A 10,840-nucleotide genomic window follows, 5' to 3' on the forward strand; every position below is an offset into this window, starting at 1 on the left:
TGCCCATAGAACACTAGTATATATCAATGCATGGTCTGTTAGTTACCTTGAAGAATTTGTTTGTGAGGACAGAACATGATTCCATAACATGCATGACATGGTAGTTTCCTGTGAAGAATCGATTGCGAGATAACATGAGTATAACCATGCCTGGAACTTCTATATTTTCGAACCTGTATACATTTCCCTGTATTTTCCTCCCAATTCCAATAGGGACATATCAATGCTCTTTCTTGCATTATCCTACTCATATTCTGAATAATGCTGATCTTACATTAACAATGTCTGTCCTTTTTGATATGATGTAGTGTCCCTACAGTTACTGCCCTTTATAATCACACCACCTTTGCCAAAAACAGGGAAGCACAACTAGTTCCTCGCTCGATCAGACGACGGCAAAAGACTGATGATCATTCGGACACATGAGCCGAAAAAGTTATATTGCAAAAACCCCACTATATACAAGCACCGTGAAATACGTGAGTATCCGGACAGTGGCTGTTACGTCTATGAGCAGGATACTAGGTTGTTGGGGCCTTCAGGATTTTTTAGTTGGAGGCGGGTAAACAGCCTTGGTTCACACTCTCTGATTCTCGGACTCAATTATCCGATTAACTAGGAGATCATCGTTGGCAAGGACCTTGATGGCAGAGAGGCTTTGTTTGCTATGGAAAACTGTGTCTACACGGCGAGCCCTAGGAGTTCGGGAGAAAACTCCCCTGATTTTCAACAATACAGCCTGCAGCAAAAAGAAGGTGAGAATGACAAAGGCATCCGGATTAACTTTGATCCTTGGATGTCTCAATTACGACAGGCAGTGATGTGGTTCAAGCCTTCAGGTGATAGGTAATTGGGCTGTTGCATCGAAAGGGTGGAGTACCGGTGTCTCCAGATCATTGGTCGCTGAAGCAGGGCTGCAAATTATGATGGTGATGGATCATCTCTTCGAATGACTTTGTTGTCTTTGCTGCTTATTCTGGATGGGTAGTTCTTTCTTTTGTTATGCATATTCCTTGTCATTTGGTCATCCTCGTCTATGTCACTCTTACTATGTAATAGTTGCCTCTGTTTAGAATGTCATTCTCGTCTGGATCACGAGAGTCTGAGCGCTGCAGATGGGTGCATTTTGGTGGTGTAGCAAGACTTCTTATGAACTATCATGTCTTGTTGTTTATGTCAGTAGTAGTCACTAGTCAGTGTTTGAATGTTGTATATATCGTTGTTTAGAACTATTTATTGTCTCGAACTATTGGTGAGCTAAATGAGGGCATCACCATTCTCCAATGTTCAGAGTGTATCTCCTTTTTTCAAGTTATATAATTTGAGCTCAGTGTCTTTTCGATGATGTACACTTGTTTGGGCCAGTGAGGTGTCGTTGAATATGGGCCGAGTAGTAACGCAATGCCAAACAGGTCAATTATGACTCTCAGGCCGGGCTCTCAAAAGATCCTCCAAAAATGCCGGGCTCTCCAAAAAAGAAAGAATAAGGACTCTTAGGCCGACATGTGGGCGCCACCGGTGTTTTCGTGCGCTTGCGCGCCGAGAGCATATTGGCGCATGTTCGAAGTTCAAGCTACCTTTTCATCCCCAATATCCCGCCCCTCCCCCACCTCTGGATTCTCGATTCCTACTCTAGTTCCCCCAAATCACCATCCTGTACTCCCTATACTCAAGCTCACTATCATGTCTCCGGTCAACACGGATCTCCGAACTAGAGATCCTGAGGTCCGTCCTGCCTTCGGTCGCTACGTGCTGTCGCTCAACAGTGGCATGGCGGCGCTTGACGATCAGTTTGCCGGCAAAGTGCTGACGGTAACCATCAACGGCGACCGGCCTCCCGTCTCGCCGGACGACCTTGTCAAAGCTCTTGGCATTGCGCACGGCATCCAAATAAGTGACTTGCTCGTCGAAGTCTGTCCGCCACCGGCTGATTTCTTCGTCAGGTTCTGGATAACTTTCGACTGCAGTCGTGTGTTCGAATCTTCCCGGCGTTTGTTCTGCGATGACCCGCTGGTGAGCTTTGATCGGTGGCACCCAGGATGGGGCTCGGTGCCCTCTGAGCTTGAGTGTTTAACAAAGCTTACCTTCCACGGCATGTCTCAATGTGCTTGGAACAGCGAGTCCATGAATGAGCTTATCAACGACCTTGAAGTTGAGCTCGTAAGTATGTTTGTTCCTCCAGACAGCTGGGCTCTGACGGTTATGGCATGGATGAATAAGTCGTCCACCATACCGAAGGTGATTGGTGTTGAGATACCGGTGCAGGAACCGGGGTTGTACTATTCATCCCCACCAAGGCCACCGTGGACCACGTTAGGGATGTACCTGTATCGAGTGTTCGTGCATGTCGAAGAAGTGGTCAATCCATCAATCGAAGTCCTACCGCCGCCGTTGGTGCCAGGGTCCGTCGACGACGTCCATTACAGGAGTCAACGTCAGACTTTCCCCGTGTTGCTCGGAACGATGGATGGCATAGAGCCTACTCCAGCGCACGGCGGAGGCCACTGCTTCTTTGGGAGAAGAGGCAGGGCTGGCTGCGTGGATGTGCTCTAATTTGAGGTAACAACTGAATCTTGTCAGATACAAGTTAAATCTGAGCTATGGGTGTGAAGCACTGATGTGCCAGTACATTTGATTGTGACATGTTCTAATTTTGTACCTGAACTTTTTTTAGAAAGGATTGTACGTCAACTTAATGTGCTAGCAGAACTTATTGTGTTGTTTGTCTGTTTTCTTTGCACACCATTCAATGGATGAACCGTTATGTATGAGTTCGTTGGTTTCAACATAGCCCTACCCGTAGCGGTCCACTGCTTCCATCCTGATTGTGCTGCCTGCGTGAAATTTTTGTATGCAAGTTTAGTGTGCTATGATGTTCTATATGATTGTGTCAACTATATAAGTTTTTACTAAGCATTAGCAATGCATATGGCTGAAAGATGTATTTACGAGCATCGACTGATGGGTCTCTCTCTCTCTCTCACACACACACACACAAGTGGGACCCGTTGAATTATTTCTTTGCCCGTGACAGCTTTTAATTAGGTTCCACTGTAATCTAACTTTTTTCTTAAGTTATTAATTGAGCTCTGATACGTCCATTTTGCATCATGCTTTTATATCGATATTTATTGCATTATAGGCTGTTATTTCACATTATGTCACAATACTTATGGTTATTCTCTCTTATTTTATAAGGTTTACATAAGGAGGGAGAATGCCGCCAGCTAGAATTCTTGGCTGGAAAAGGAGCAAATATTAGAGACCTATTCTGCACAACTCCAAAAGTCCTGAAACTCCACAGAATACCTTATAATAAATAATGAAAAATCCTCACCAAAGATGAAGACCAGGGGGCCCACACCCTGTCCACGAGGGTGGGAGCGCCCCCTAGGGTGCACCCCTACCTCGTGTGCCCCCTGGTGGCTCTCCGATGACCATCTTCTGGTATATGAAGTCTTTCGTCGAGAAAAAAACCAGAAGCAACCTTTCGGGACGAAACTCCGCCGCCACGAGGCGGAACCAATCTAGGGCTCCGGCAGAGCTGTTCTGCCGGGGAAACTTCCCTCCCGGAGGGGGAAATCATCGCCATCGTCATCACCAACGCCCCTCTCATCGGGAGAGGGCAATCTCCATCAACATCTTCATCAGCACCATCTCATCTCAAAACCCTAGTTCATCTCTTGTATCCAATTCTTGTCTCCAAGTCCGGGATTGGTGCTAGTAGGTTGCTAGTAGTGTTAATTACTCCTTGTAGTTGATGCTAGTTGGTTTAATTGGTGGAAGATCATATGTTCAGATCCTTTATGCATATTATTAACCCTCTGATTATGAACATGAATATGCTTGTGAGTAGTTACGTTTGTTCCTGAGGACAAGGGAGAAGTCTTGTTATTAGTAGTCATGTGAATTTGGTATTCGTTCGATATTTTGATGAGATGTATGTTGTCTAGCCTCTAGTGGTGTTATGTGAACGTTGACTACATAACACTTCACCATTATTTGGGCCTAGAGGAAGGCATTGGGAAGTAATAAGTAGATGATGGGTTGCTAGAGTGACAGAAGGTTAAACCCTAGTTTATGCGTTGCTTCATAAGGGGCTGATTTGGATCCATATGTTTCATGCTATGGTTAGGTTTACCTTAATACTTTTGTTGTAGTTGCGGATGCTTTCAATAGAGGTTAATCATAAGTGGGATGCTTGTTCAAGTAAGAACAGCACCCAAGCACCGGTCCACCCACATGTCAAATTATCAAAGTACCAAACGCGAATCATATGAACATGATGAAAACTAGCTTGACGATATTCCCATGTGTCCTCGGGAGCGCTTTTCCTTATATAAGAGTTTGTCCAGGCTTGTCCTTTGCTACAAAAAGGATTGGGCCACCTTGCTGCACTTTATTTACTTTTGTTACTTGTTGCTCGTTACAAATTATCTTATCACAAAACTATCTGTTACCACTTATTTCAGTACTTGCAGAGAATACCTTGCTGTAAACCGCTTATCATTTCCTTCTGCTCCTCGTTGGGTTCGACACTCTTACTTATCGAAAGGACTACGATAGATCCCCTATACTTGTGGGTCATCAAGACTCTTTTCTGGCTCTGTTGCCAGTGAGTGAAGCGCCTTTGGTAGGTGGAATTTGGTAAGGAAAAAATGTATATAGTGTGCTGCAATTTACTGTCACTTGTTACTATGGAAAGTAATCCTCTGAGGGGCTTGTTCGGGGTATCTTCACCCCGACCAGTAGAGCAAAGAGTTGCTCCTCAACCTACTGAACCTATTGAAAATGAAATTCCTTATGAGTATCCTTCAGGTATGATAGAAAAACTGCTAGCTAATCCTTTTACAGGAGATGGAACAAAGCATCCTGATGAACACCTAATATATGTGGATGAAGTTTGTGGATTATTTAAGCTTGTAGGTATACTTGATGATGTTGCTAAGAAGAAGGTCTTCCCTTTATCTTTGAAGGGAGACGCATTGACATGGTATAGGCTATGTGATGATACGAGATCATGGAACTATAGAAGATTGAAATTGGAATTTCATCAAAAGTATTACCCTATGCATCTTGTTCATCATGACCGCAATTATATATATAATTTTTGGCCTCATGAAGGAGAAAGCATCGCTCAAGCTTGGGGGAGGCTTAAATCAATGTTATATTCATGCCCCAATCTTGAGCTCCCAAGAGAAACAATTCTTCAAAAAATTTATGCTCGGCTTTCTGAAAATAATCGCACCATGCTTGATACTTCTTGTGCTGGCTCTTTTATGATGAAGACTATTGGATTTAGATGGAATTTATTGGGTAGAATTAAACGCAACTCTGAAGATTGGGATCTCGACGAAGGTAAGGAGTCAGGTATGACACCTAAGTTTGATTGTGTTAAATCTTTTATGGATACCGATATTTTCTGTAAGTTTAGCACTAAATATGGACTTGATTCTGAGATAGTAGCTTCTTTCTGTGAATCTTTTGCTACTTATGTTGATCTCCCTAAGGAGAAGTGGTTTAAATATCATCCTCCCATACAAGTAAAGGTAGCTGCACCTACTAAAGTTGAAGAAAAGACTGTCACTTATAATGATCCTATTGTTCCTACTTGTTATGTTGAGAAACCACCTTTCCCTGTTAGGATAAAGGATCATGCTAAAGCTTCAACTGTGGTTCGTAAAAGCAATATTAAAACATATACACATCCTGAGCAAGTTAAAGTAGAACCTAATATTGCTATTGTTAAAGATCTATTGTCTGATAATATTGATGGGCATGTTATTCAGTTCTGCGGTGAAACTGCTAGAATTGCTAAACCTTGTGCTAAAGATAAAAATAGACATGTGGTAGGCGTGCCTGTTATTTCTGTTAAAATAGGAGAACATTGTTATCATGGCTTATGTGATATGGGTGCTAGTGCTAGTGCAATACCTATTGACTTATACAAAGAAATTATGCATGACATTGCACCTATTGAGTTAGAAGAAATTGAAGTCACTATTAAACTTGCTAATAGAGATACTATTTCACCAATGGGAATTGTTAGAGATGTTGAAGTCTTGTGTGGGAAAACTAAATATCCTTCTGATTTTCTTGTTCTTGGTTCCCCACAAGATAGCTTTTGTCCCATTATATTTGGTAGACCCTTCTTAAATACTATTAATGCTACCATAGATTGCACAAGGGATGTTGTTACTGTTGGTTTAGATGATATGACTCATGAATTTAATTTCTCTAAATTTAGTAAACAACACTGTGAAGAAGAATTGTCTAGTAAGGATGAAATTATTATTCTTGCTTCTATTGTCGTACCTCCTAGTGATCCTTTAGAACAATATTTGCTAGACCATGAGAATGATATGTTTATGAATGAAAGAAGGGAAATAGATGAGGTATTCTTTAAACAGGAACCTATTCTAAAACACAATTTTCCTGTTGAAATCCTAGGGGACCCCCCTCCACCCAAGGGTGATCCCGTGTTTGAGCTTAAACTGTTGCCTGATAATCTTAAATATGCTTATCTTGATGAAAAGAAGTTATATCCTGTTATTATTAGTGCTAACCTTTCAGAGCATGAAGAAGAAAGATTATTGAAAACTCTGAAGAAGCACCGTGCTACTATTGGATATACTCTTGATGATCTTAAGGGCATTAGTCCCACTCTATGTCAACATAAAATAAATTTGGAAGCAGATGCCAAACCAGTTTGTGATCATCAACGACGTTTGAATCCTAAAATGAAAGAAGTGGTAAGAAAATAAATACTAAAGCTTCTGGAGGCAGGTATAATTTATCCCGTTGCTGATAGTCAATGGGTAAGTCATGTTCATTGTGTCCCTAAGAAGGGAGGTATTACTGTTGTTCCTAATGATAAAGATGAATTGATTCCACAAAGAATTATTACAAGTTATAGGATGGTAATTGATTTCCGCAAATTAAATAAGGCTACTAAGAAAGATCATTACCCCTTACCTTTTATCGATCAAATGCTAGAAAGATTATGCAAACATACACACTACTGCTTTCTAGATGGTTATTCTGATTTCTCTCAAATACCTGTGTCGGCTAAAGATCAATCAAAGACTACTTTTACATGCCATTTTGGTACTTTTGCTTATAGATGTATGACTTTTGGTTTATGTAATGCACCTGCTACCTTTCAAAGATGCATGATGGCTATATTCTCTGACTTTTGTGAAAAGATTTGTGAGGTTTTCGTGGACGACTTTTCCGTCTATGGATCTTCTTTTGATGATTGCTTGGGCAATCTTGATCGAGTTTTGTAGAGATGTGAAGAAACTAATCTTGTCTTGAATTGGGAAAAGTGCCACTTTATGGTTAATGAAGGTATTGTCTTGGGGCATAAATTTTCTGAAAGGGGTATTGAAGTTGATAAAGCCAAGGTTGATGCTATTGAAAAGATGTCGTGTCCCAAGGACATCAAAGGTATAAGAAGTTTCCTTGGTCACGCCGGATTTTATAGGAGGTTCATTAAGGACTTCTCAAAAATTTCTCGGCCTCTGACTAATTTATTACAAAAAGATATACCAGTTGTCTTTGATGAGGATTGTGTAGAAGCATTTGAAATACTTAAGAAAGCATTAGTCTCTGCACCTATTGTTCAGCCACCTGATTGGAATTTACCCTTTGAAATTATGTGTGATGCTAGCGATTATGCTGTAGGTGCTGTTCTAGGGCAAAGAGTTGATAAGAAATTAAATGTTATCCATTATGCTAGTAAGACTCTAGACAATGCTCAAACAAATTATGCTACTACTGAAAAAGAACTTTTAGTAGTTGTATTTGCTTGTGATAAGTTCAGACCTTATATTGTTGTTTCTAAAGTAACTATCCACACTGATCACGCTGCTATTAAATATCTTATGGAGAAGAAAGATGCTAAACCTAGACTTTTTAGATGGGTTCTCTTGCTACAAGAATTTGATTTGCATATTGTTGATAGAAGAGGAGCTGAGAACACCGTTGCAGACAACTTATCTAGGTTAGAGAATGTTCTTGATGACCCACTACCTATTGATGATAGCTTTCCTGATGAACAATTAAATGTCATAAGTACTTCTCGTAGTACTCCTTGTATGCTGATTATGCTAATTACATTGTTGCTAAATTCATACCACCTAGCTTCACATACCAACAAAAGAAAAAGTTCTTCTATGATTTGAGATATTACTTTTGGGATGATCCACATCTTTATAAAGAAGGAGTAGATGGTGTTATTAGACGTTGTGTACCTGAGCATGAACAGGAACAGATCCTATGCATGTGCCACTCCGAAACTTATGGAGGACACCACGCGGGAGATAGAACTGCACATAAGGTATTGCAATCCAGTTTTTATTGGCCTACTCTCTTCAAGGATGCCCGTAAGTTTGTCCTATCTTGTGATGAATGTCAAAGAATCGGTAATATTAGTAGACATCAAGAAATGCCTATGAATTATTCACTTGTTATTGAACCGTTTGATGTTTGGGGCTTTGATTACATGGGACCTTTTCCTGCCTCTAATGGATATACACATATTTTAGTTGCTGTTGATTACATTACTAAGTGGGTAGAAGCTATTCCAACTAGTAGTGCTGATCATAACACTTCTATTAAAATGCTTAAAGAAGTTATTTTTCTGAGGTTTGGAGTCCCTAGATATTTAATGACTGATGGTGGTTCACATTTTATTCATGGTGCTTTCCGTAAAATGCTTTCTAAATATGACGTCAATCATAGAATTGCATCTTCGTATCACCCACAGTCCAGTGGTCAAGTAGAATTGAGTAATAGAGAACTCAAATTAATTTTGCAAAAGACTGGCAATAGGTCTAGAAAGAATTGGTCCAAGAAACTTGTTGATGCATTATGGTCCTATAGAACTACATATAAAAATCCTATGGGTATGTCTCCGTATAAAATGGTATATGGAAAAGCATGTCACTTACCTCTCGAACTAGAACATAAGGCATATTGGGCTATTAAAGAGCTCAATTATGATTTCAAACTTGCCGGTGAAAAGAGGTTATTTGATATTAGCTCTCTTGATGAATGGAGAACCCAAGCTTATGAAAATGCCAAGTTGTTTAAAGAAAAGGTTAAAAGATGGCATGACAAAAGGATACAAAAGCGTGAGTTTAATGTAGGCGATTATGTATTGCTATACAACTCTCGTTTAAGATTTTTTGCAGGGAAACTTCTCTCTAAATGGGAAGGCCCCTATGTTATCAAGGAGGTCTATCGTTCCGGTGCCATAAAAATCAACAACTTCCAAGGCACAAATCCGAAGGTGGTAAATGGTCAAAGAATCAAACATTATATCTCAGGTCATCCCATAAATGTTGAAACCAATATTATTGAAACCGTAACCCCGGAGGAATACATAAGAGACACTTTCCAGAACGTTTCAGACTCAAAAAGGAATAGGTATGTGGTACGGTAAGTAAACCGATTCCAAAACAGTTTTTAAGGCTATATTTCTCCGTTTTGGAATATTTAGAAAAATGGAAAATTAAGTAGCAGTCCGGGAAGGACACGAGGGTGTTGGGGAACGTAGCAAAATTTAAAATTTTCTACGCATCACCAAGATCAATCTATGGAGTCATCTAGCAACGAGGGGAGAAGAGTGCATCTACATACCCTTGTAGATCGTGAGCGGAAGCGTTCAAGAGAACGGGGTTGATGGAGTCGTACTCGTCGTGATCCAAATTACCAAAGATCCTAGCGCCGAACGGACGGCACCTCCGCGTTCAACACACGTACGGAGCGAGGACGTCTCCCGCGCCTTGATCCAGCAAGGAGGAGGGAGAGGTTGAGGAAAAGGGCTCCAACAGCAGCACGACGGCATGGTGGTGGTGGAGCTGCAGTACTCCGGCAGGGCTTCGCGAAGCTCTTGCGGAGGAGGAGAGGTGTTGGGGAGGGGAGGGGCTGCGCCTTGGATGGTGTATGCAGCCCTCCCCTTGCCCCTCTATATATAGGGGAAGGAGGAAGGGGGGCCGGCCCCCTCTAGATGAGATCTAGAGGGGGCGGCGACCAAGGGGAGGGGGCTTGCCCCCCAAGCAAGGGGGCGCCCCCTTTAGGGTCCCCCCCCACCCTAGGCGCATGGGCCCAAGGGGGGGATGCACCCAGCCCATGTAGGGCTGGTTCCCTTTCCTCTACAACCCATTAGGCCCTCCGAGAGAGGTGGACCCCTAGAATCCCTTCGGTGGCCCCGGTACAATACCGATATGCCCCCGAACCTTTCCGGTGACCGTATGACAACTTCCTACATATAAATCTTCACCTCCGGACCATTCCGGAACTCCTCGTGACGTCCGGGATCTCATCCGGGACTCCGAACAACATTCGGCAATCACATACAAGTCTTCCTAAAAACCCTAGCGTCATCGAACCTTAAGTGTGTAGACCCTACGGGTTCGGGAACCATGCAGACATGACCGAGACAACTCTCCGGCCAATAACCAACAGCGGGATCTGGATACCCGTGTTGACTCCCACATGTTCCATGATGATCTCATCGGATGAACCACGATGTCGAGGATTCAAGCAATCCCGTATACAATTCCCTTTGTCAATCGGTACGTTACTTGCCCGAGATTCGATCATCGGTATCCCAATACCTCGTTCAATCTCGTTACCGGCAAGTCACTTTACTCGTGTCATAATGCATGATCCCGTGACAAACTACTTAGTCACACTGAGCTCATTATGATGATGCATTACCGAGTGGGCCCAGAGATACCTCTCCGTCATACGGAGTGACAAATCCCAGTCTCGATTCATGCCAACCCAACAGACACTTTCGGAGATACCTGTAGTGCACCTTTATAGCCAC

This window comes from Triticum urartu, chromosome 7A (genome assembly GCF_056163025.1).
Source record: "Triticum urartu cultivar PI428250 chromosome 7A, HENAU_Tu73, whole genome shotgun sequence".
Taxonomy (NCBI): domain Eukaryota; kingdom Viridiplantae; phylum Streptophyta; class Magnoliopsida; order Poales; family Poaceae; genus Triticum; species Triticum urartu.